Source organism: Meriones unguiculatus, chromosome 21 (genome assembly GCF_030254825.1).
Source record: "Meriones unguiculatus strain TT.TT164.6M chromosome 21, Bangor_MerUng_6.1, whole genome shotgun sequence".
Classification (NCBI taxonomy): Eukaryota; Metazoa; Chordata; class Mammalia; order Rodentia; family Muridae; genus Meriones; species Meriones unguiculatus.
The window spans coordinates 50,319,667-50,342,279 of NC_083368.1; the positions used below are offsets into that span (position 1 = coordinate 50,319,667).

The following is a 22,613-nucleotide window of genomic DNA, read 5'->3' on the forward strand; positions in this document are numbered from 1 at the left end:
GTCCTAACGACTGTGTTTGAAAGTCTTGTTATTTGTGCCTTTGCCAGAATACTGTCCTTGGGCCAGGATAAATGTTTGGTTTCCTACAGCCTGGAAAACTGAAGAGAAGCAGAATTCTTAGGAGATTCCTCTCAGAGAAGACATGCTTCATGCATCCACCAAAATTATCAAAATTAAATAGCAGATATTATAGGTGCTTGGAAATTTGTTAAAGAAACAAAGTCTTTTGTGCAGCCATAAGAAATGAAGAATTGCACATCCTATAAAATCACTGTAAATACTTCCATCTTAAAATTATCTTAGGTCTGGAGATGAAGCTAGGGGCAGAACTTTTGCCTAATATGTGTGGGGCCCTGAGTTTGATCTCTGGCATCAGAAAAAAAAAAAAAATATATATATATATATATATATATATATATATATATATATATATATCTTAAATCTAGAAAGGCTACTGGCACTAGTTTAATCAATCCAGTTAATAGCTAGATTTCTTACCCATTAATTCAAATTGACTAAATTTGGAATTCTTGATCCATTTCCTCAAACTCCCACAAAGATGTCAAACTGTAGGGGTTTGTTTGAGCAGTGTACTAAGATACTGTCCTAAAAAGAATCAGCTATGCCTGCAGTCTGTAGTCTGTAGGTGTTTTCTGCTTCCTTCAAGCTGGGCAGGTCCTCGAGCCCAGCAGACACTCTCTGTAGCTCATTCATTCATCTTTGTAGATCTTCTAGGCAGGCAACAAAACTGGCAGGATGTCTCCCCTGTGCTTCGTGGGCGTTTTCAGAACTCCTGACAAACTTGGTGTTAAACCACCAAATTAGAAACACGATTGTTGCCAATTACATTTAATGCTGTGGAGGAAAGGACGGGCTGTAATGACGGACAATGGTGGGAACACGAACAAGGAGGGAGTGCTCGTCAGAGACCGTCTCGCTGTGGTGGTGGGTCGACAATGGAGGAAAACTATGATAAAGCCTGGAGTAAGAAAAGGCTGTGTCGGAGCTTAGCTGTGACAGGAAACAACATGTGTCCCTTAAAGAACAAACCATGAAGACCAGTGGGGTAAGAGTGCCTGAACAAGGGAGAAGCTGAGGAGGGGACAAGAAGGATCAGAGGGGTAGACCAGGACCAATTGGTTGCTGCATCCTTCAAAGAGCACTGCAGGAGAGTTAAGTCCATCACAGCTAGAGGTACCCGAGCCATCACAGGTCCAAACTTAAACTTGTGATCCCATCTGTGTCAATCAGGTCAGCCAAAAGCAAGACACACTCAGGAACTTTCAGACAGTTAATTTAACTGTGGGGATTGCTTACATGGGTGACACAGAGCAAAGAAACAGGACAGAGAACAGTTTTTAAAGTACCCTTACAGTATATCTGAATGCTAAATCATTAATTGGTCTGAACTTTGAGCTTAATAATACACAAATACAATTTAGTTGAGATGTTGATCTACTTTTTATTGCGCCATTTCAAGAAAGACATAGCGTCTGGTTACTCAATCTGTACAATAAAATTAAATAAAATCTTTGGGCATTTCTTGACATTATGGCCACATTGAAATGGGAGTCTGGGAAGCCAGCTCATTGCTTCCGCTTTGTAATCGCAGTGTCTCACCGTTCTCTGTTCTGTTGCTTTGTAGCTATTTGACTGGCAAGTCCCGGCTTTTCCACCCCTTTAACATCTTTTGAAATTTTTCTTCACTCTCTCAGTTAGACTTCTGACAGGGTCATCTCTCTACCTGTAGCTTCATGCCATTGTAGGCACAGATCTTCCTACAATGCAAATAGGGTCTCATTAGTCCCTCCCTAGCCCTCTTTCCCTTTTTGTCCTCAAGACAGCATAAGAATGACCCACTGTTTGGCTGCCATCTCATCCTCATCGTCTGGAGTTCTGGGCTGTACCTCTCTTTCCTAATTGGTTGCCTCTTCACAAATGCTGCCCCTTTGTCTGGAAACTTCTTTTCTAGTTTTCTTGTCGGAACACCCTAGTCAAGTCCCTCTCTCTTACAGTCTATCCTTACAAGTTAGACCAGGGAGGAAGCCAGACTTCCAGGGTTCCTCAAGTTACCTATCCCTATCCTGTGTCTCAGCTTCTTTCAGCTCCTGTAGCAAAACGCCTTATGCATCTATAAACAACAGAGATTTGCTTCTCATAGATCAGGGAAGTCTGAGATTACAGTCACTAGATTCAACGTGTAGCGAGGGACTATTAAATAAACAGGATTTTCCTGCCCCATCCTGGCAGTGTAAAAGGCAGAGAGCCTGCGGCCTAGGGGAGTGGAGATGGGGGGGGGGGCAAACCAGGAAAACTTCCATAGCCTCTTTAATAATGGCATTGATTCCGGTCACCTGGATGCGGCCCTCTCAGCTTAATCGCTTTGCAGAAGGTTCTATTTCTTAATGCCAGACAATGAGAATTCAGTTGCAACCTAAATGTTGGATGGACAGGAATACTTAAACCCCAGTGATGTCATAGGACACCCTCGATGCTGTGTCTCCTAGAAAGGTATGGGAAGACAGGGAAGGTATGCTCATGATGCCGCAACAATAAGGCTGCACAAACCCCTGAACAAAGACCCTATCAACAGACATGCTAATGTGGCAGGAGGAAAACAGTTCAGAGCCTTGGCACCTTGTCTTTTCCTTGTGTGTGATCAACAGCCAATGAATCGCCCTGGTGTGCTTGAAGTTCTTACTCCATGTTTGTGAAATAAAATCCACCAGTGGGCTCTATTCAAGGAACTATCCATTATCAAATTTTTCAAGTATAAACATGTAAAGAAAAATAAGGGAATTTCTTCTAGCTCTACTTCCCTTATTGCCAAAAAGATTTGTGAGGTGTTTCTTAAGGTTTTTTTTTTTTTCTCAAGGTTCTATTAAAGTACCGCTTTTTTTTTTTTTTAATGAGAATTTGTATTTGAAATGAATTGGTTTTTCAAGGGATGCTGTTGAGCTGAAACTGGGGACTCTTTCTACGGCTGTTAAATACAAATGAAGCAGCAGCTATGTGCAGACTGTGTTTGCATTTTATGCTCTCCTCTAGTTCTCCAGACCCTTTTGGGGTGGTGAAATGCCTGTGGCTTTCTGGCTAGTCTGGCAAAATAGAACAGCTCTAATTTATTCAAATTTAGGTGGCCTTGGTTGCATGCCTCTGTGGTTCCTTTTCATTGAGTTTCGAGTCCAAAACCCTGGGGTGTAACAGTTGCAGACCTCAATCAAAATGTGTTCTTAATTGGCAAACTCATCACAGAAACTGAGAAAGATGTTATAAAGAAAAAAGAAAAGGCTTTGTTCGAACAATTCAATTTATACAGTTCCTTCAGCCTCATTTTTTCTGGCTTAATTACAAAATTGAACTATGATTAGGTCCAACATACACACACACACACACACACACACACACACACACATATATATATATATATATGTTAAAATGTCTGATCTGTCTCAATGGCAGCAACAAGACCCCTTTATAGACAATAAGAAATACTATAAACTAACTTTTATAGATACCTTAAAAACGTCTTGTGAGGCAATCCTATTTCTGGTGTGATTAGAGCCAAAAGCAGGGGGGGATAAATGTGTTGAGAGGAAGTTTTCTTAAACTTCAATATTATATTCAGTTTTACAAATAATACCTATCACACCTGTGGACCATTTCTAAACAGGATTGGCACCTTTCTGTGTCATGTAGTTTATCTTCAGGTTCCCTCATCCTTTCTTACAGCAAGCCATCTCTAAATTTCAACACGACGGAGGCTATCTGTGGGTTGATGGCTTATGGACACATATTTTTTTGAATTATGCAAGAAGTTCCCTGAGCAGAAACCTTATAACATTCTTTGTACAGTTCATATAGCTTAATATTGTTTTAAAAAAACTTGACACATTATGTTCAAGTTTGAATGATTACAGTCAGACTTTGTGGGAGAGAGTAGAGTGGACTAATATTTATTTAGAAATCAACACAGTGGGAAAAGAATAAAAGGCTGCAGGGAGTTGAAGGGAAAATTGCCTATTTAGTTCCATATCTAAATGTAATACATGTACTTTAAAAAACAATCAGTCAATCAATCAATCAGCCAATAAATCAACAGCCATCTATAGTGACAAAGAGTGAACATAAGGAAGTTAGAAAAGAATCAGAGCTGACAGGATTTCTGCTTTTCAGTTGAGAAGCTAACCCCTTTCCCTCAGCCTCCTGACAACTTGTCACTAGTGAATGTTACATGTTTTCTGGGATCTCGATCAAGTCAAATCATTGTAAAACACCAAAGTATTTTCTAAGCCTAGATCAACTTTCCTTGTGGGGCTACGTTCTGACCAATCGGGTATAGAACTCTTAAGAAGGCTTAATTTGTATTCTGTTCTGATCTCTTTCATTAATCGCCGAATAACTTCACAAAGGGCTGAGACATACAGAGACATGGAATGTCTGTTGCCCAGGAAGACCTCTGCCGACTCAACTTTGTGGTTTATATTTTATCTATTGCCATGGTTAATTTCTATTTGTTTTTATAATGCATATGAACAAATGTTCAATAAAGAAAATTAAAAGAAAAAAATGAAAGGTGAAATGTGAGAACTGTTGGAGTGGCCAAAATTTATTGAAGATACCAAACTACATAATGGAAAATGTGAACAGTCTGGACACTCTAGCTGAGAAAACAAACCAGGAACAGCACGCTGATGCCTGTAAGGCTTGTCTGGTGGTTGTAGCACTTTTTCTTTTGTTCTGATATTCCTATGGGTCCTTTCAACTCATAATATCAGAGGCACATTAATTCAATCTATCTTTTAAATATCTTTTTCTTACACATTGTCTGAAATGTTCCTCTGTGACACAGTGTGTTTCATGATCCTAGAGACTCTAGAATGGCCAGAGGTAAACAGTAAGACAGAGATACAGAGCAGAGGTGAGGCAAGGGAAACGGGGAGAAAGATCCCCCATTGCCAGCTAGGGCGCTTGATTGGGTGCTACACATTATTAATTCTAGAGATGAAGAACTTGAGGTTGTACGTGGTCAGTAACTCGTCCAGCATTGATGATACAGATCTAAACCTCCTTTTAATGTCTACAAAATTTTTACTGCTACGTATTAGCTGTAAAATCAAGCTACAACAGAACTAAACACAGATGAGTCAGTGGTGACTGTGTTGTAAGTGGATGTAATGAAAATTGTTTAATGCACTACCAACTTAAAGTCATCTAATTGCCACAGAGGAACTGAAAATTTCAGTCTTTCAGGCCATTGAGGCAGAGCACTCATGGTGTCCACGTAACAGCCAAATGTGGTTGTTCTAACTAGCAGCTGACTTGGTCTTGAGTTTTGCTGTTCTGTTAAATCTATTGAGCGTGTCAACAAAGTAGGTCTCAATATTTATTTAAAAATATATATCATGCTACAAATAATAGAAGTGAATGGGAGTTTGTATTCTGAACTTTCTAATGTCTCCTAAAACAAAGTGAGTTTTTAATGTCATTGATTCATAATCCCCCAAAATGGGATGAGCTTATGTATCATTTTCATCAGCTTGTCTACAAAATATTGCTTTTTCTCCTTAGTGTATTACAATGTGCAAAACACAATGTTTTTATTGAGTAGTCTATTAATTCTTTCAAAATAGGAAATACAAAAATAAATGCACTAGATTCCAGATCTATTTAGCACATGCAATGTAATATCTACAGAGATACCCATAAGACTGACCCAGGAAATCCTTAACAAGAGCTAATGACCTGAGTGTTAAGACACATAAATGATTTTTAAACATTTTTCTTTGTTTCTTCCACATTTAAACAAACCACCTTTTTCTTGAAGCTCACGAAATCAGCTTTTGCTATAGAACAGCACACAGCAATAATAATAATAATAATAATAATAATAATAATAATAATAATAATAATTGCTCTCTTTCTAGTAACTTGAGGTATATCAAACATACCAATATCACCTATTGAAGGGGTGGGTGTGTATGCGCACGTGCGTGCAAAGGCACAAGATGCAAAAGCCTTAGGAAGACACCAGCTGTCTTTCCTCTGTTGTTCCTCTTGTTACTGCTGTGAGGCATGATCTCTCCCTGACCCAGAAGCTGGCCCGTTTCTGCTAACTCCCAGGCTAACTAACCCCCAGGTTCTGCCTACCTCTAACCCCCAGTGTAGGGTTACAAACAAGTGCAGCTCTGCCCAGCTTTCCAAGTGAGTGCTGGAGGTTAGAACTCGAGTCCTCACTCTTGCACGAGAGGCTCCCTAACCCGCAGAGAACACTTACCCTGAACTTTGTTTAAGTTGGTCATTTTAAATGAACAGAGAGGATCATGTACAGGATGCATATGTGCGAAGCTGAGATTATGAACGTTTACTTAAATGTTTACGTAAACGTTTCCTCTGAGACGAAATATAGAAGCTTTTGGACAAGTTGTGGGTCAACCACGACTAAACTCACCTCAGGAATATTGCTCCTCATCTCTCCCTAATCATAACCAATAAAGCAGAAGAAATTTGCCCACATGTCTAAGAAACTAGGACTTCTAGACAAGCTGTGAATTTTGCAAATAATATTTAACTTCAAACATAATAAATAAATTAAATGAATTTTATGTTACCTAATAAAAACGCTACTCCTAACTTATCCCTGGTGCCTTCTGACAGAACCTCACGCTGGGCTGGTGTTTCGTCTGAACGTGTGTTCTCATGAGCAGGCCATAAATCGGCCTCAGAGGAGTAGGGTTTTCTGGAGTACAGGAAGCCTCCTTGTGTTGCTTGGCGGTTTCTCTCGTTCGTGATAAACACATAAAGGGACTGTGTGGCTGAGGATGTGAGGACGCTGCTTTCCTAGAAGTCAGTGGGGGGGGAGCGGGATGGGGGTGGACATGGGTCTTTTGGTTCAGGAGGCCAAAGTAAACCGTGCTGTAAGCCGGCCTCACGGTACAGCATTCTTTTGCCAAGCATGTCATTCAGTTTTCAGAAGTAATTTAGCTGCTGGGATATGGCGAAGGGAGAGGGATTTTGCTGCTGGCTGCTGGAGCAGTCTTGGTGAATAAGCAGTGGCAAGAAGACCGCTGCAAGTGCTCTATCGCTTAATAGCTCGCTTGGCCCTAGTTGTATGCAGTTTGTCACAGGCCACGAGAAAGCGGCACGAAGACTGCTGTGCAGCAAGTGGCCAGCCTCTGTCTACCTTCTGGCTGCTTGCAACCAGCAGGCGAAGCCTAATCAGTAGCTTTTGAAAGAGAGCACGGTTAATAAACCCCTAAAATGCTCTTCTCTGATTAAAGCAGCAACCGTGTGGCAAAATCTATTAGCGTTTTGTAAGAGACCATTTTCCTGGAGAAAATAAATTATTAAAGAACAGATTTGTAGGTATTGTAGGAAAAGAGATCTGGCTGGACAAGCCCTGTCTCCCAGCTGTGAGTATTAAATGGGAGTCTGGGGACATGTTAAATTTAGAGTGGGACGTGGTTACAAGACAGCAGGGGAAACACTGTGACTGAAGGCCACAGCTCTCTCCCACCAAATGCACATTGATTTTCAAAGGCTGAGGAGAGACACTTGCAGTTCGCAGTACTTTCTACATAGACTCAGAAGAATGAAAATAAATGAGGCTGCGTTGAGATCACTCTCCTTCCTTCGTTCTTTCATTCTTTCTTCCCTCTCTCTACTCCTCCCTTCCTTTCTCCCTCCTTTTCTTTCTTCCTTTCTTTTTCTGTTCATTTTTAAAGCTCCTCCCAGGACTGTAGCTCATTAGAGCAAGACATCCTCAATGAGACCATGGGCATAATTGATCAACTGGAGAGCTGAAAGCTCCGCTCAGTCATCTTCACTTCCTAGATCTGACTGAACCCAATTTTCTTTTTGTGTAAGTTTATTGCTGTTTAATTGTATCAGATATAAATAAAGATAAATGCTTGTTTCTCCAGGGTTGCTTACTAAATAAAGCAAAGCACCATTCATCAAATAGACAACTAATAGAGCTGTGTTTCTTGTTTTCTGTTTTATTTTTCCTTAGTTCATCCATGACTGTTTTTTCTTTGTACCTTGTATACTTGGGAGCTACTAAGGCAGAACTCCAAAATGTTAAAGTACTAACAAATGAATGCATTGATTGATGTTTTAAAATGTTTCACCATAGACCCCTTTATTGTACCTTTTATACCATAAGTGCTTATTGACCAAGTACAGCATATGCAACACCAAGAAGCAGTTTCTGGAATACAGAAATAACAGAAAATGCCACTAATGCCTCCATTATGACTACTGTTGAACAATAAAATCGCTACATAGGGCATTTTTAACTTCTGTAGGGAAATACTAAATATTTTTAAAGTTATAAGAACTTTGTAAAGTTAGTTTACAGAAACTGATTCCATTTTTACAATATGATGAATGCAAAGTACAGATATGGTCAGAGCCAAGGTCACCCTACCAGTAATTGGCAGCGCCAGGACTTATTTCAGGCAGAACCATTCGCAGTCCAGCGTGTATGCATGTGGGGAGGGGAGACAGAGAGATTGGGTCAGGGGTGCTGAGAAAAAGGTTGAGTGTGCATGAAGAATGTAGGTCACAACTACTGTGAGAAACACAGCACAGCCCAACCTTGGCCCTTGAGTAGAAACTAGATACATAGGGTTAGAAGCTGAGCCTGGCCACAGCAGCCCCCACACAGCCACACTATCTGGTACCGAGAGTATACAAAGTTGGAGGTGAGTGACAAGACCTCACTGACCTCACTAGACCATTACACAAACCCTAAGGGTCAAGTACAGAAGCCCCACTCTGATCTAGTAACTGTGGGAAATAGTTGACTTTTAATTTCTGGAGTGACAGGATGGGGCTTCACGTCTGAGGCTGAGGCCAACACTATACCATGAAACTATAGCTCCAGCCTTTTTCCTTCAGTCCCAGGGATTGAGCCCAAGGTCTCATGAATACAGGGGAAACATCCTGCCAACCAAGCTATATCCGCTGCCCCCAATCGATGACTTGTTTTCTATAGGAGATGAGCTCAGAACTGCATTTTACAGTTTAAATCTAATTACTAAGTGTGGTCACATGGTGATAAGTCTGGCAATGGCAACGTTTAAAATAAAATTATAATAAAAGGCAAAAAAAATAGTGTTTTAGGAGGTTTCTAATGCTGTGATGAAACACCATGATTAAAGCAACTTGGAGAGGGAAGGTTTTATTTAGCCTGCACTTCCATATCTGTTCATCATTGATGGAAGCCAGGACAGGAGCTCAAACAGAGCAGGAACCTGGAGGCAGGAGCTGATGTAGAAGGTCATGGAAGAGTTCTTAGTGGGTTGCTCATTATGCATGACCATTCTGCTTCCTTATAGAGTCCAGGACCATCAGCCCAGGGGTAACATCACACATGATGGGAGCTCTTCTACTAATCATGCATGAAAAAAAATGCCCACAGCTGAACCTGATGGAGGCATTTTCTCAGTGAAGGTTCTCTCCCTTCAAATAACTCTAGCTTGTGTCAAGTTGTCAGCACTAATAATGTTTGAGGATACTAATTATTGTGTGAAATACATGGTGGTTTCAGCAAAGTATGTTTTTGTTTTGTTTGTTTTGTTTTGTTTCTTGTTTTGGAATTTTTTTTTTTTTTGAGACAGGGTTTCTCTGTGTATCCTTGGCTATCCTGGACTAACTTTGTAGACCAGGCTGGCCTCGAACTCACAGTGATCCACCTGCCTCTGCCTCCCAGAGTCCTGGGATTACAGGCGTGTGCCACCATGCCTGACTGTGTATTTCATTATTAAAGAAAAAGAAAATAGGCTGAGGTATAGGTCTGTGATACAACGTTTTCCTGGCATGTGTAAGTTCCTAGGTTAGATTTCCAGTGTTTCAGGAAACAAAGAGAATGAGGTGGGGGGAGGAAAAACATATGCATGGAAAGATGGAAGGGATGGAATGAGGACAAAGTAAGCAGAGAACGTCCCTAAAACCCAAGCATTTGTGAGGTAGAGGCAGGGGAATCAAGATCAGCAGTTCAAAGCCAGCCTCAGTAATAGAATACGTTCCAGTCTGGCCTGAGCTACAAAAGAACCAATCTCAGGGAAACAAACAAGCAAGAACAAAATTTTAAGTGTAAAACAAAGGAAAAGCAAAATAGCCAAGCCTAACAGCCCATGCCTGTAGTCCCAGAGCTCAGAAGACTGAAGCAGGAGGAGGACAACAAGTGCCTGGCCAGACTGAGCTACATAGTAAGACCTGTCTCAAAACCACTGACAAAGGAAAGCAAACACCTCCCCTCAAACCCTCAATGCTACAAAGGCTGGCACCCACCAACTAGGACATATCAGAAGACTGCTGAGCAGCCAGACAAGCCTGATGCCTTAGTCAGGTGTGGTCCAGCACCAGCTTCGCAATTCCACTCTCGAGGCCTTTGATAGGTTCTTAAATGAAAGCTCAACATTAACAACTCCACCCATTAACTTTCCTGGGTGCACGAGTTGGTTCTGCACGAAAGATGAATGTATCTGATCCATTTTCTCTGCAGCTCTCTCTGGATGGTGGGTGAGAGCAGAGCAGGCCACTTCTGCCTGACTGAGAGCATCTGCAGGGTATTTTCCATGGTGCTGTTCCCGATGCATGCTTTGGGAAGCACTGCCAGACCCTGCGCATTTTCTTCTCTGTGCAGCCTTCTTGCTACTTCCTGAAATTCAGAAAACAGTGGCCATCCTTCTTTGTGCTCATGAAAGATGGAGGTTGTACCTCAGACTCCTTTCTTGGTTCTGGTACAGTTAGCTACAGTTACCACAATAATGTGACAGACATAGTTGTCAGGATAATTCTCAGGAGTGTGTCACAACTCCTCATTGAGATTTTATTTTAAGTTCATTCCCATCAGTAACAGAAAAATAAGGTCTCTGTCAGTTATTTCCCAGTTTGGTGACATGGTCCTTCAAGGTTCAGCACTAAGTAGAAAGCACGTTTCTATGAAACAAAAATAAAGCTGGGATTTTCACTGTTTTCTCTCTTACCCACTGAGGAATAGTGGTGTTTTGGATCATAAAAAACTGTAATAATCAGTTTAGCAAAAGCAGATTAAGTGCCGGGGAGCACTCCGTAGTCTGTGCATGCCTAAACACCAGTGAAAGGTACGGAAGTGCCACGGGGTCATAGCTCTGAGGCAGGAGCTCCAAAGGCTCAGGAATGTTCTTGCTGGGTTCTGAGAACAAGCCAATAGGAGTCTCATGGGGTGGTTATCAGCATGGCCCTGGCTCCCTACAGCTGACAATGGGCCGCCACCATGGGGGTCACAGGTAATACTGAGTACCCTGGAGAACGTTTCAGTTTTCTTCCCAGCTCAAGCCCTGCCAACCAAATTAATTTAGCAATAAGTATGCTTTAAATATTTTCAGTGGGCATACTCTCCTTTTCTGAGTTTTAGGGCAATTTAAATATAAGAATATACTATTACTTCCTTCTACAGCAGTAGCTTATAGTAAAAAGATGATAGGAGCCACATACAATTTTTTTAGCTCTTATTTGTACTTTAAATTTATGTGTATGTGTGTGTGTCTATCATGTGAACCATGGGTACCATGTGGTTAACTGCAGAGGTCAGGGAAATGTACTGGAGGTAGGGACCTGGGATACAGGTGCTGGTGAGCTGCCCAGCACAGGTTCTGGAAGCCAAATCTGGAACTTCTACAAGACCAGCAAGTGTTCGTAACCACCGAGTCGTCTCTCCAGCTTCAGTTTTAAATATTTTAGTTGCCACAGTTGAAGAAAATAAGAGAGGCGTGGTGAGAGGCTCGGTGGATGGAGATGCTGGCTGCAAGCCTGACAACATGAGTTCGAATCCCAGAGCCCACATGGTAGGAGAGAATCAGTTTCCCAGAGTTGTCCTCTAACCTGCACACATACATACTACCATGCACATGCCAACACACTTGCACGCACGTGCACACACACACACATACACACACTAAATAAACAAATACATTGAATTTTTAAAGCAGACAAAACTAATAAAGTAGAAGTTGATTTTAACAATATGTGCTTAAACAAGTAAATCTTAGATGTATTGTTACAATATGCAACAAATATAAGACTATTAACATTTTAAATCTTTCCATATCATCTCCCAAATCTGGCGAGTATGTTACGCTTACAACAGAGATCATGGAAGCAGCTGCATTTCAAGTGTCCAATTGTCACATGTGATTGCTGGCTATCATATGAAACGGCACGAACCTAGGCACTTAACAGGTCAGACATTATGAAGGTTCTTCCATAATAATTAAAAATAATATTTTGCATACACAAGGTTTTTCATAATATCATCATAATAACCCTTTAGCCAATTAATTACAGTTGTGTACCCTACAGCATGGTCAGAAAGACGCTGCTTTTCATACACGATATTGGAGAGGGCGCGAGAGTGCACAGGATTGGAAAATCCTGGGTTAAACTAATTTTCTTTGGCTCTCCCACCGGTGAAAACCTCAAGTGCTTGGGGTTATATACGTATACTTTCTTTTCTTAATTGGTCATGAAATTGTTTTTTGACAGAGCCTCTCTCAGGACTAGTGTTACTGCGGGAAATGTTGGTTTAAAACCAAATTAAGTGATGTTGGAATCTGGAAATCAAACAAGACCGAGACAGTTGTCTGAATAGCTATTGTAGACATCCATGTGCCTTTCAGCTAACTCTCCAGTGTGTCGCCAAGAGTCTGCCTCTGTGCTTCAACTGTGCCTGGCTGCCTTCTCCGGGTGTTTGGAAGTTTCTTGAAAAGAGGGGCAGGGCCTAAGTCACATTCTTAACTCAGTCTGACTTGGCATGGTTATCAGTAAATGGAATTAGTCGATGGTTTGATAGCAATCGATTCAGTGTGGAGATTCAAAGAGCACTGGATTCACAGGCCAAGAAAAGAATCCACCACACCACAAGCTGAGGTGAATAGGCAAGTGATATGAAGGGAGTGCCCTCACCAAAGGCACAGAAGCCTAGAGCCTCTCAGCTTCTCTTGGGCACTCAGTGTCAGGAGGCCACACAACAGAACATAAAGATACACTAATGGTGCACCTGATAGGGGACATCAGTGAAGAGAAAGCAGACAAAGCAAGGCTGAGAACCAGAAAATGGCATGCTGTGCTCTACATATTTCTGCCTCTAGCAAACAAACCTTCAGTTTCTAGGAAGATGAGATGCGAGGGGAAGGAATGGAGGAGGCGGGACAGTAAAGAACTAGAGGGTGGGGTTTCCACTCAGCGGGCTATCACAGGGAACTCAAAGTTCACAGAAGTGAATTATTTAAAGATGCACGCCCAGGAAGTTACCGTTTTCACTGCTTTTGTGCTTGCTTTCTCATATCTAGACAGTTTCCTCCGGCTAGGCATCCTAAGACCCAGCTTCTGAATTCTATTACAAACGCACAGTCGGCAAAGAAAATCTAATAGATACGTTTTTGCTTCTGCCTTCCTTCCTCCCTGTGTCCTCCATGTTTTGCAGCTTTTACTTTTTCTTGTTTGAAAAAAATAAATATCTTTGCTTTAAGAATAAAGTTTCTTTTTTGACCTAAACACAAAAGAAAAAAAAATCCTCTTCTCTACCAATGATGACAATATTTAATAAAACATTGAAAAATATTGGATATGATAAATAACCAATGTAGAGAAATTAATTTTATGGTCATAATTGTAGGTCATGTACTGTCTGTAGAAGTCCTAGATAGATTTGGGGGATTTTTTTTTTCATATTGTACATTCAGACATTACCAAGAAAAGGCAATTTTCTTCATGCTCCCAGAAATCCTTTCCAGAACATGACCTTTGACCTGACATACTTTTTGAGTGTGCCCTTCCAATGTTTTGGCCACCAAAGGAATGCACCAGGCTGCAGATCAAAGCACTGTGGTGGTTGGCACTTGGTGGTGTGCTGTGCCTCTGCTGGAATTAACACTGATGCCTCATCATGGGAGCCAGCCACAGGAAGAGAGACCGGTCACTGAGGATATGAGGAAGTGGCCAGGTTAACATAAACACGGTGTTAAACTCTGCTCTCTGCTTCCCAGTGAGGGACAGCTGCTGTCCCTCCCTGAAGAAATGCAGTGCATTGAGAGACTCCAAGCCTAGGAGATTCATGGGATAATATTTGGAGCTAATAATTAAGATAAACAGCATTGTGTTATAGGATGAGCATAATAAAATGGATTCTATCGTAGAACAAATTAGCATATCCATCACCACACATAGATACTGACTTTGGAAAGAAAAAAGACTGCACATCCTCATACATAGAATTTGAAAAAAAAAAAAAAGAAAATAAGAACAGAGAGAGCTAGATCAGGCATTGGTGGTTAGCAGGGCTGGGTAAGGTTTCAGGTGCAGAGGTACAGGTCAAAATCTGCATAGTAGCATTTGAATTGTTTTTAACTCTGTTGACACTGCTGGCAAATGAGGCAGGGTAGGGAGCTACTGAACCAGCCAAAACCTGACCTGAGGTCAGACAGTATTCTGCTTTCTATTGTCCCTGAAGCACACAACTGTAGGGACAGTGGATAGGTTTGTTAAGTACATTGATGGAGGCCAAAATGTAGCAAGGCTGTTAGGTAGTTGGCTTTCCTGGGAAATAACACATTTTTCCAAAGAACTCCAGAAAAGCTGTGCACACAAATGACTTTTCAGACATGCTTGGTTCCACGCTCGCTGATGACATTTCCTTCTAGAACTAGTCCCTCCTTTAAGCATAGCCCCTTGCTAATTTCTGAGACCAGTTGCTCCTATTTTAAGACCTGCTGACTTGCTGCCCATCATAAATAAAGATGACACACCTGGCCCATCACCAGGGGACATGACCCAGCCTTTTCAGATCTTTCCTCCTCTTCTGAAGCTTCCATTCCTGTGCCCCGTGTCTCAACAGATCATTAGCAAGATCAAAGCCAGCTGGTATAAACCCATGATGTCTCCAAATCCTTCTATACTTGCGGTTTTCAGCCTGTGAACCCAGACTCTTTGGGGATTGAATGACCCTGTCACATGGGTTGCATATCAGATATCCTATATATCACATATTTACATTACAATTCATAGAAGTAGCAAAATTACAGTTATGGAATAACTGAAATAAACTTATGGTTGGGGTTACAATCGCATGAGGAACTGTATTAAAGAGTCACCACATTAGGAAGATTGAGACCACTTTTCTATAGCATCAAAGACCTCCCCTCTCTGTCCTGAGAAGAGGCAGCTCTCCTCCACCAATGGCTAATCCCTCTTTCTTCATCAGAGCTTACTACCTCTTAGCTCCTTAGCAGCCTCATTCCGCAAGTTCATTTTTATACCCATCTTTTCTGTTGCTTCCTGTCTGTCAATAAACATTCAAGTCGGCTCTGTGTTTTAAAATAATTCTTTATTCTTGATACTCCCAGGGCCATCTTACCATTTTTCCATGTCTCTGTCATCAGCTAAGTGTCCTGGACCACAGCGGCCACTTCTAATAGTGTAACATTCTATGACACCACAGAGGTTGCTTAACTGCCCCAGTGTCCTTTAATCAAGTCAGTTAATACACCAGCTGCTCTCAGTGTAGACACCCGAAATCTCGTGCCCTGATCCTGTACTCCTTCTGATTTCATGGTGTCTGAAGGAAACAAGGCTGATGAGATTGCTAATCATTTCATAACAGGGGACACAAATAGGCATGATGGAGTTATACGGTGATAAGGAGAAGAACATGAGGTCATGTTCTAGTTAGATGTAGAGTGGAGGAAGAACAGAAGGCAAAGGAAAATAAGAAACTAAGATGGGGAATTCTTTGCTAGACTGGTACAGCATGGTAGAGCTGGGTCCAGTTCTGGAGCTGTTAGTGCAAAGGACAGGAAAGAGTTCATCACCCACCCCTCTTAGAGCTCTTGTACGCCTGTCTATTCCTAGGCATCTCATTTCTTCACTGTGAGGGAGCTGAAGCATGGATGGGCTCCGACAGAGGAGACACACCAGAGTCACACACTTCTAGAAAGAAGTGGCCACCCAAATCCCTTCACCTGTTTGCTGATGCTTCAGTTGCAAATCTTCACTCCCAAATTGCAAAGGAGCGTTCAGGATACAAACTAAGGTGTAGCTGGAGTTTAGGGAACCATTACAGAAGCCACAGCTGTTGAAAACGATGGGAGAGACTTACCATGGGCTGCCTAGTCCCTGTAGATAAAACTGCAGCAAGACCCCACTCTGAAGGCTCAGGGAACATGGTGGAAGAGGGAGCCGGAAGACTGTGAGAGCCAGATGGCTAGAAACTGAGACTGTGCCACCCAAAAATGACAGGGAAGCAATGCCCGTTACCCCTTAACGATATGGCTGCCTGAATAAGACCTGAACAATGGCAACACCAATGGACATGCTAACGGGGAAGGCGGAAATTTCATAAGGCTTCACCCCTAGACAAATAACCATGAGCAGTTAATGACTGCTAAAAGACTAAGAATTAGTCTTACTAATTTGTTATCTAATTAGAGGCCTACTTGGTTATCCAACTCCTAGTGGTCAGCCCTAAAATAATAAATGTACAAACAGCACTAATCCTATTTAGTAAGTTAGTATTTATATATTTATGCCTGTATATGTAAGAATAAAAACTAAAAGAAAAAAGGCCACTAATCTGAGAGGGACTAGCGGGGCATATGAGAGGGATTAACACAGTGATTTTCAACCTTCCTATTGTGGTGACACTCAACCACAAAATTATTGCATTGCTACTTCATAATTGTAAATTTTGGTACTGTTATGAATTGCTCTATAAATATCTAATATGCAGGATATCTGATATACAACCTGCAAGAGGGTCTCAAACCACAGGTTGGGAACTGCTTGATTGGAGGAAAGGGAGAAATTGTGTAATTATGTAATTTTAATTTTTTAATTGTCAAATATTAAGGTACTTTACCAGGAGAGATGGTTTCATGGTTAAGTGTGCTTGCTGCTCTTCTAGAGGCAAAGGCTGGATTCCCAGCCCCATGTCCCACAGCTCAGTCACTTATAACTCCAGCCGAGGGAGTCTGATGCCCTCCTTCTGGCCTCCACAAACAGCTACAGAGACAAGCACATTTACATACACATATTTGAGTATTAAATAAATCTTTTTCAAATCATAATATCCATTGCTTTCTTATTGTGGTGACCTGAGAAAACTAAAAGCCTAAAGTCCATAATCATAAAAGTGCATTTTCTGAAGGATGAGAGAGATCCTAGTGGGTCCAGAACACCAAACAAAAAGGTTCCCTGGCTGAAGATGTTGGAAGGTCATTTGTTTTTGTCACCTGGGAAAAGCGGAGGTTGGTTGTATTCAGATAGAGTCGCTCAGGCCTGTGAGTCCACCTACACCGGGTCTCAGCCTTGGTGACTTGAGGAGGCAGGCTCTGCTGCTCCTCATCAGAAGGTTGCTCCCCTCCCTCCCCCAGAGCAAAGGACAGGGAAAGTCAAAGAACCTGAGCAGGGCCCAGGTCGAATTGCCTGTTACCTAGCAGAGCACTGGCCAGTAGCCAAGAAGAGCCGATAAAGACAGGCACATATTATCTCATTTCCCCTGGATAGCGTACTAGTTTCAAGTAGAAAGAATTATACACACAAAGTTAAAGCTTCATTAAGCCCGGGATGCAGGTCAACTTTCCCCAGCAGTCAGTTCTGCCTCAGGCTGGTGCGAGACATGTAGTCATTTACAGGCAAACATAACAGAGGTTCTATAGTCCTCTCTGCGGAGCATGTGGGGAAGCTTTATGCAGTCATTAATGCTCCTTTCCTGCTGGAAATGGTCAGATAAATATAACCCTGAGAAAGTCATTGCTTCATCTTGATGATTCAAATGGGGGCTGCCGACCACCGCCATAAAATGCTGGCTTTCTTCTTTGCAACACACCCTGTTATCCATTCAGGAAAGGGCTGACCACACTTACTGCTCCCATAATGATTCTTTATGCAGCTTAAACGTTACAAGCTATGTATTAGAATCAATTAACAGATACAATAATGATCATAACTTTCCTCATGTTTGAAGCTTTTTTTCTAAATCTGTGGCTATCATGGAGCATGAAGAGCTGTTCTGTGTTTAATGATGCCATTTGAAATACTGTTCGTTGTTAACCAGAACAGAGAAATTAAATAACATTTATTGCAGCTTGGGAATTTATGATTCCCAATTATCTATCAATGAGGCAAAGTTTTCATTTTAATAAGTTAATTATTTCATCCCCTTTTACTTTTTTCCCTGTGAGGAATTCTGAACTCTTTGTTCATTTTTCACACTGCTGTTAAGATTTTATTATTATTCCTTAGATAATATTCAAGGAAGTCTGTCTCCGGGATACAAGGGAATATTCCCCCCCCCCTTCTCACTTTTAGAAGTTTTTGGCACTGTATTTTTCAGTGTAATTTTTCCCAGAAAACGGAGCTCTATATTATGACTGTAATAAAGTACTCTTTTAGGAGTTCTGAGATGAACAGTGGCATGACATATGAAATAAAACTCACCCTGTTCCTTTTGCTTACTTTTCTAAAAACCCACTCAGAACCCATTGAGCTGTAGTGGTCCCAGGCGTCCAGCTAACATTTTACTAAATCCCAAAACTTTGAAGGCCTAGAATCCTGTATGAATTTTTCAGTCCAATTGCAGGTGAAATAACTCAGACACTAAAATCCTCTTTAAAACACATATGGGAGCAAGTCAAAAAACTGAAGCTTCCCAGCCAATCTGTTGCCTCCACCAGGCTAAGTTAGCTTTGCTTTGAGCAAGCCCCACGTCTGTGGAAAGACCAAGCCTGCAGTCAGGGAACTGCCTGCCCAGTTGTTCTCTGGGGCTTTTTCTCTCAGGCAAATCATGTAATCTGCCCCTTCTGTAGGAGACCAGAAACATCACGTTCCGCCTTCCATCTGACTCTGTGTTCCAAAATAAAAAATACCAACTGCCAAGGCATTTTTTTGAAAAAAAGAGGAGAGCTGTGCTTGGCATGTGGCAATCAGTCCAGCACTTGCTGAGTAGCCACAGTCGCCTGGGTTTGACCCCCAGAGCCTCAAAGATACAGCATGGCTGGTGTACCGGGAGGTGGAGGAAAGATGATCAGATGCTCATGATCACCCTTGGCTGCATGGCGAGTTCTAGGTCAACCTAGGCCATATGAAACTTTGCCTCAAAAAAAAAAAAAAAAAAGGAAGAACAGAACTGAACAGAGAAGTGGGACAGAAACAGAAACCTCTCGTTGAGATGCCAATCAAGGCAAAATAAATGACATTCCTCCTTTAATAAGCCCCAAACAGATCATTAGGAATCTTTGATCTCTATTTCTCTGAAGATCAAGCATTAAGTAGGCCAAAATGGGCACTCAGGCATTGTGAATATTAATATCACAAAATATTCATTCACTTTATGGATGGGAATTTTGTAAAATGGAAAACTCCCCTGACCTAATTAAAGTATAGCTTTCCTTTCAACATTTTTATTGTTTTTTCACAAAGAGCACTATGTAGTCTTCTTAGTCCTACCTCAGACATCATGGTTTAATATATAGGACATGTTGTGTGTATACTTCACTATTTCAAGTATTGAAGACGGTCGTTGAAAATTAAATTTACTAATACTGCATGCTGTCTGGATAATGTCTTTACAACTGACACGAGGAAAACTCACTATGAACAAAGAAATGGGTGTAGTTACAGAATGATGGTTTCATGTGTTTAGTATGTGACTTACTCAAAAAAGAAACTTTTTGGTTAATTAAAATTTGACTAATTTGACAAATGCATTCCTAGGAGTCATTTCTTGGTTGTGCCAGTAGATGTCTGTAATCAGAAGATATTTCTTCTGTTTACTTTAAGAGCTTAGTAAATGGGTAGCAACTGTTTCCATAGCTTTGTGCTATTTTCTTGTTTTGGTCTTTGCTGCCTCAGAATAAATGACCCCAAGGGATATTTTAAAATTCTTATTTACATATGTATGTGTATGTCATATATGTATGGGTACCCACAGATGCTGGTGGAGGATGTTGCACCCCTAAAGCTGGAGTTACAGGTAGTTATGAGCCACCTGTTGTGGGTTATGGAATTACAAGTGGTTGTGAGCTGATGCCGGCTCTGGGAACCAACTCAGGCCCCATGCAAAACCAGCATGTCTTCTAAAGCACTGAGCCATCTCATTGCCAGCATTGGAGGATTTCTTGGGGCAGAAAGCTAACTACATTTGTACAGATGTCCCAGTTATAGTTCCATTTGTGGTTAAAGATATTTCATGAAAAATGGCGGACTCCTCAGCAAAGCCAGCCTCTCTCCACACCCGAGTTACATTAGTGATAGCAAGTTCTGAATCCTTCCACAATCAGCTCTCCCTAAGTGTTGGCATTTGTTTGTAGAGCTCTGTACCACTGAGGGTGCTTTCACCCTTCACACCTACTCAGTAAAGTCCCCAAGCCTCTGTTCTATGAAAGGCATGATGGGGATCATGTGGTCTTCCTATGAATCCTTACATCACTTTTTATGCCAATAAATGTTAAAAAGAAGACATCTAAAGTTGAACCTTAAAACGCTACAAAATACCACAGGGGGTGCTAAAAGTCATCACCTATTGAACAGTTGATCTTCCTAGATGGTATTTTCTCTTCAAGATTAGTCTCCACTGGCAGCCATATAGCCATATATAGAGCTCTAATTAAAAGTACTGCCTGGGAAGACGGGAAAGGAGCTGCTCACTCGTTACAAGTGTCTGGTGCTATGTCCATGTGGGCTTGAGCCTGTCTAAGTTAGCCGGGAGAATGCTCAGGTGCAGTCGGCCTTGGCCTTTAAAGGAACCAGGCACTGCAGGGTTAGCTACTGTGTCGGGTCTAGGCAGAGGTCCGCTGTAGAACTCTCTAGAGTAAAACCAAGCCTCTGACTTTAAACGGGGGAGGGGCGGGGGGCAGCTACAATCTGCTGAGCTAGGCAGGGACTTCTGGTGGGTGACCAGGGCAGCAGAATCCTAGAACAGCTGTTTTCTAATGCAGATGAGCATTCTGCTCTGCAGCTCAGCTTGAAAAGCCCTGTGGCTCTGGGTAAGAAGGAAGCAGCCAGAAGCCTGTAGCAGAGGAGGTGAGGCCCAGTGACGTGGGCAGGGAGGAAAGAGCAACCAGGGTCAGACTCCTAGTATCTGCCTTTTGAGACTGAAGATGGCAGAGACTTACAGAGACATGATGCACACAGACCGACTGGCCAGACTTGGCTTTGAATAAAAGAGTCATCTCCTTGATGCCACACAGTGAGTTGTGACAACTGCTTAACTGTAATGATCAAATCACAGCCGCAACATTCAAGTTCAGGAAATAATGAGCTCATTAAAACCCCAAGGGAAATTTAAGACAAGCCAACATGACAATCTTATATCTTGAAATTTCTCCAGGACACTTTCTTTCTTTTTCTTTTTTTTTTTTTTTTTAATCTGGGGTCACAGACTCCCAAGTTCCCTCATTAAAACAAGCCGTCCTTCCACTCACATTGCAAGCCAAAGACAATAACATTTTCCACAGGGAAATGCCAGCTCTTCCCTGGGCGAGCTTGGAGATAACCGACATTATCAAAGCGGGAACAGATACGGCCGGGTCGGGTTGTCAACAGACTGCTTCAAGTTTTGTAACCCACACCGTGTGCTTTTTACCCCTAAACACCACTTGACAAGATCCATTTCCAATCTGTTCCAGATTGTCCCCGTGTATTTTATGGCTAAGGACGGAATCACAAACTAATGGGCACAGGCAGGAAGAAAAATTAGCAGCTTATAAAACAAGGTTCGGGTAATCTGAGAAACGAAGGATGCCAGGGCTCTCGAGACGTCACTGCCGGAGAGAATATGCTGTTCTGTGTCTCCCTCATCTCCGGCTACATTTTCTTTCTCCTTCTCGGAGAGCCATCATCCCTGCTTCCCTTGTTAACTTCAGGGCTCAGACTGAAGCAGAGTGGACTGCGCTCCTCCGTGCCCGCACTGTCTGGAGCGATCTTCCCTATGGCATTCAGTCCTCCTGTGGCGTGTTTACATATATATTTTCTCTGCTAGGACTGTGAGGGCAGGGGCTGTGGTAGGCTCACATAGAAGTTAAACAAATGTCTGTCTAGGGGGTCCATAGAGAAAAAAAAAACAGTGGGTAAATGTCATAAACTATCAACTTCTAGAGCCAGTGGACTGTCCTCCCACGTCCTTGGTGGAGAAATGAAAACATGATAAATGAGGAAACAGAGATTATCCTTCATGATAGGTAAGCTGTAAAAAAAAAAAAAAAATCACTGTCTACCCTGGAAATTAATTTCAAATCTTCGCTCACTAATTTTCGAAGTAGAAATTAGATGAGTGCTCCATCATGAGTCGGGAAGCTGGTTTGAGGCTTAGTTTTCACAGAAGGGGTGAGTCTGGCCTGACTAGTCTTGCCTGGTCTCCTCTGACTGGCTGTAAGCATTTCCAGCGCAGCTGTCTATGTTTAGAGAGGCCATCTGTAGCCACGAAGCGTCTCCGCTGACGAGGCTTTAATTGGTCTGTAAGTGTTTCACAAACACAACCTCTGTTTCTTAGTACAGCGTGCTTCGCTCTGCTTTGTTTGGGTTTTCAGTCTGTGGAACATGAGTTTGAAGTAAGATGAAACCGTAGTCCGCAT

The 22,613-nt window shown here is 41.9% G+C and overlaps 1 protein-coding gene across 2 annotated transcripts in view; it reads left to right on the top strand.

The window, feature by feature from the left end:
- The window catches only part of Cped1 (cadherin like and PC-esterase domain containing 1), a 260,260-nt gene that overhangs the window by 185,732 nt on the left and 51,915 nt on the right, over positions 1-22,613 (top strand). The window lies entirely within an intron of this gene.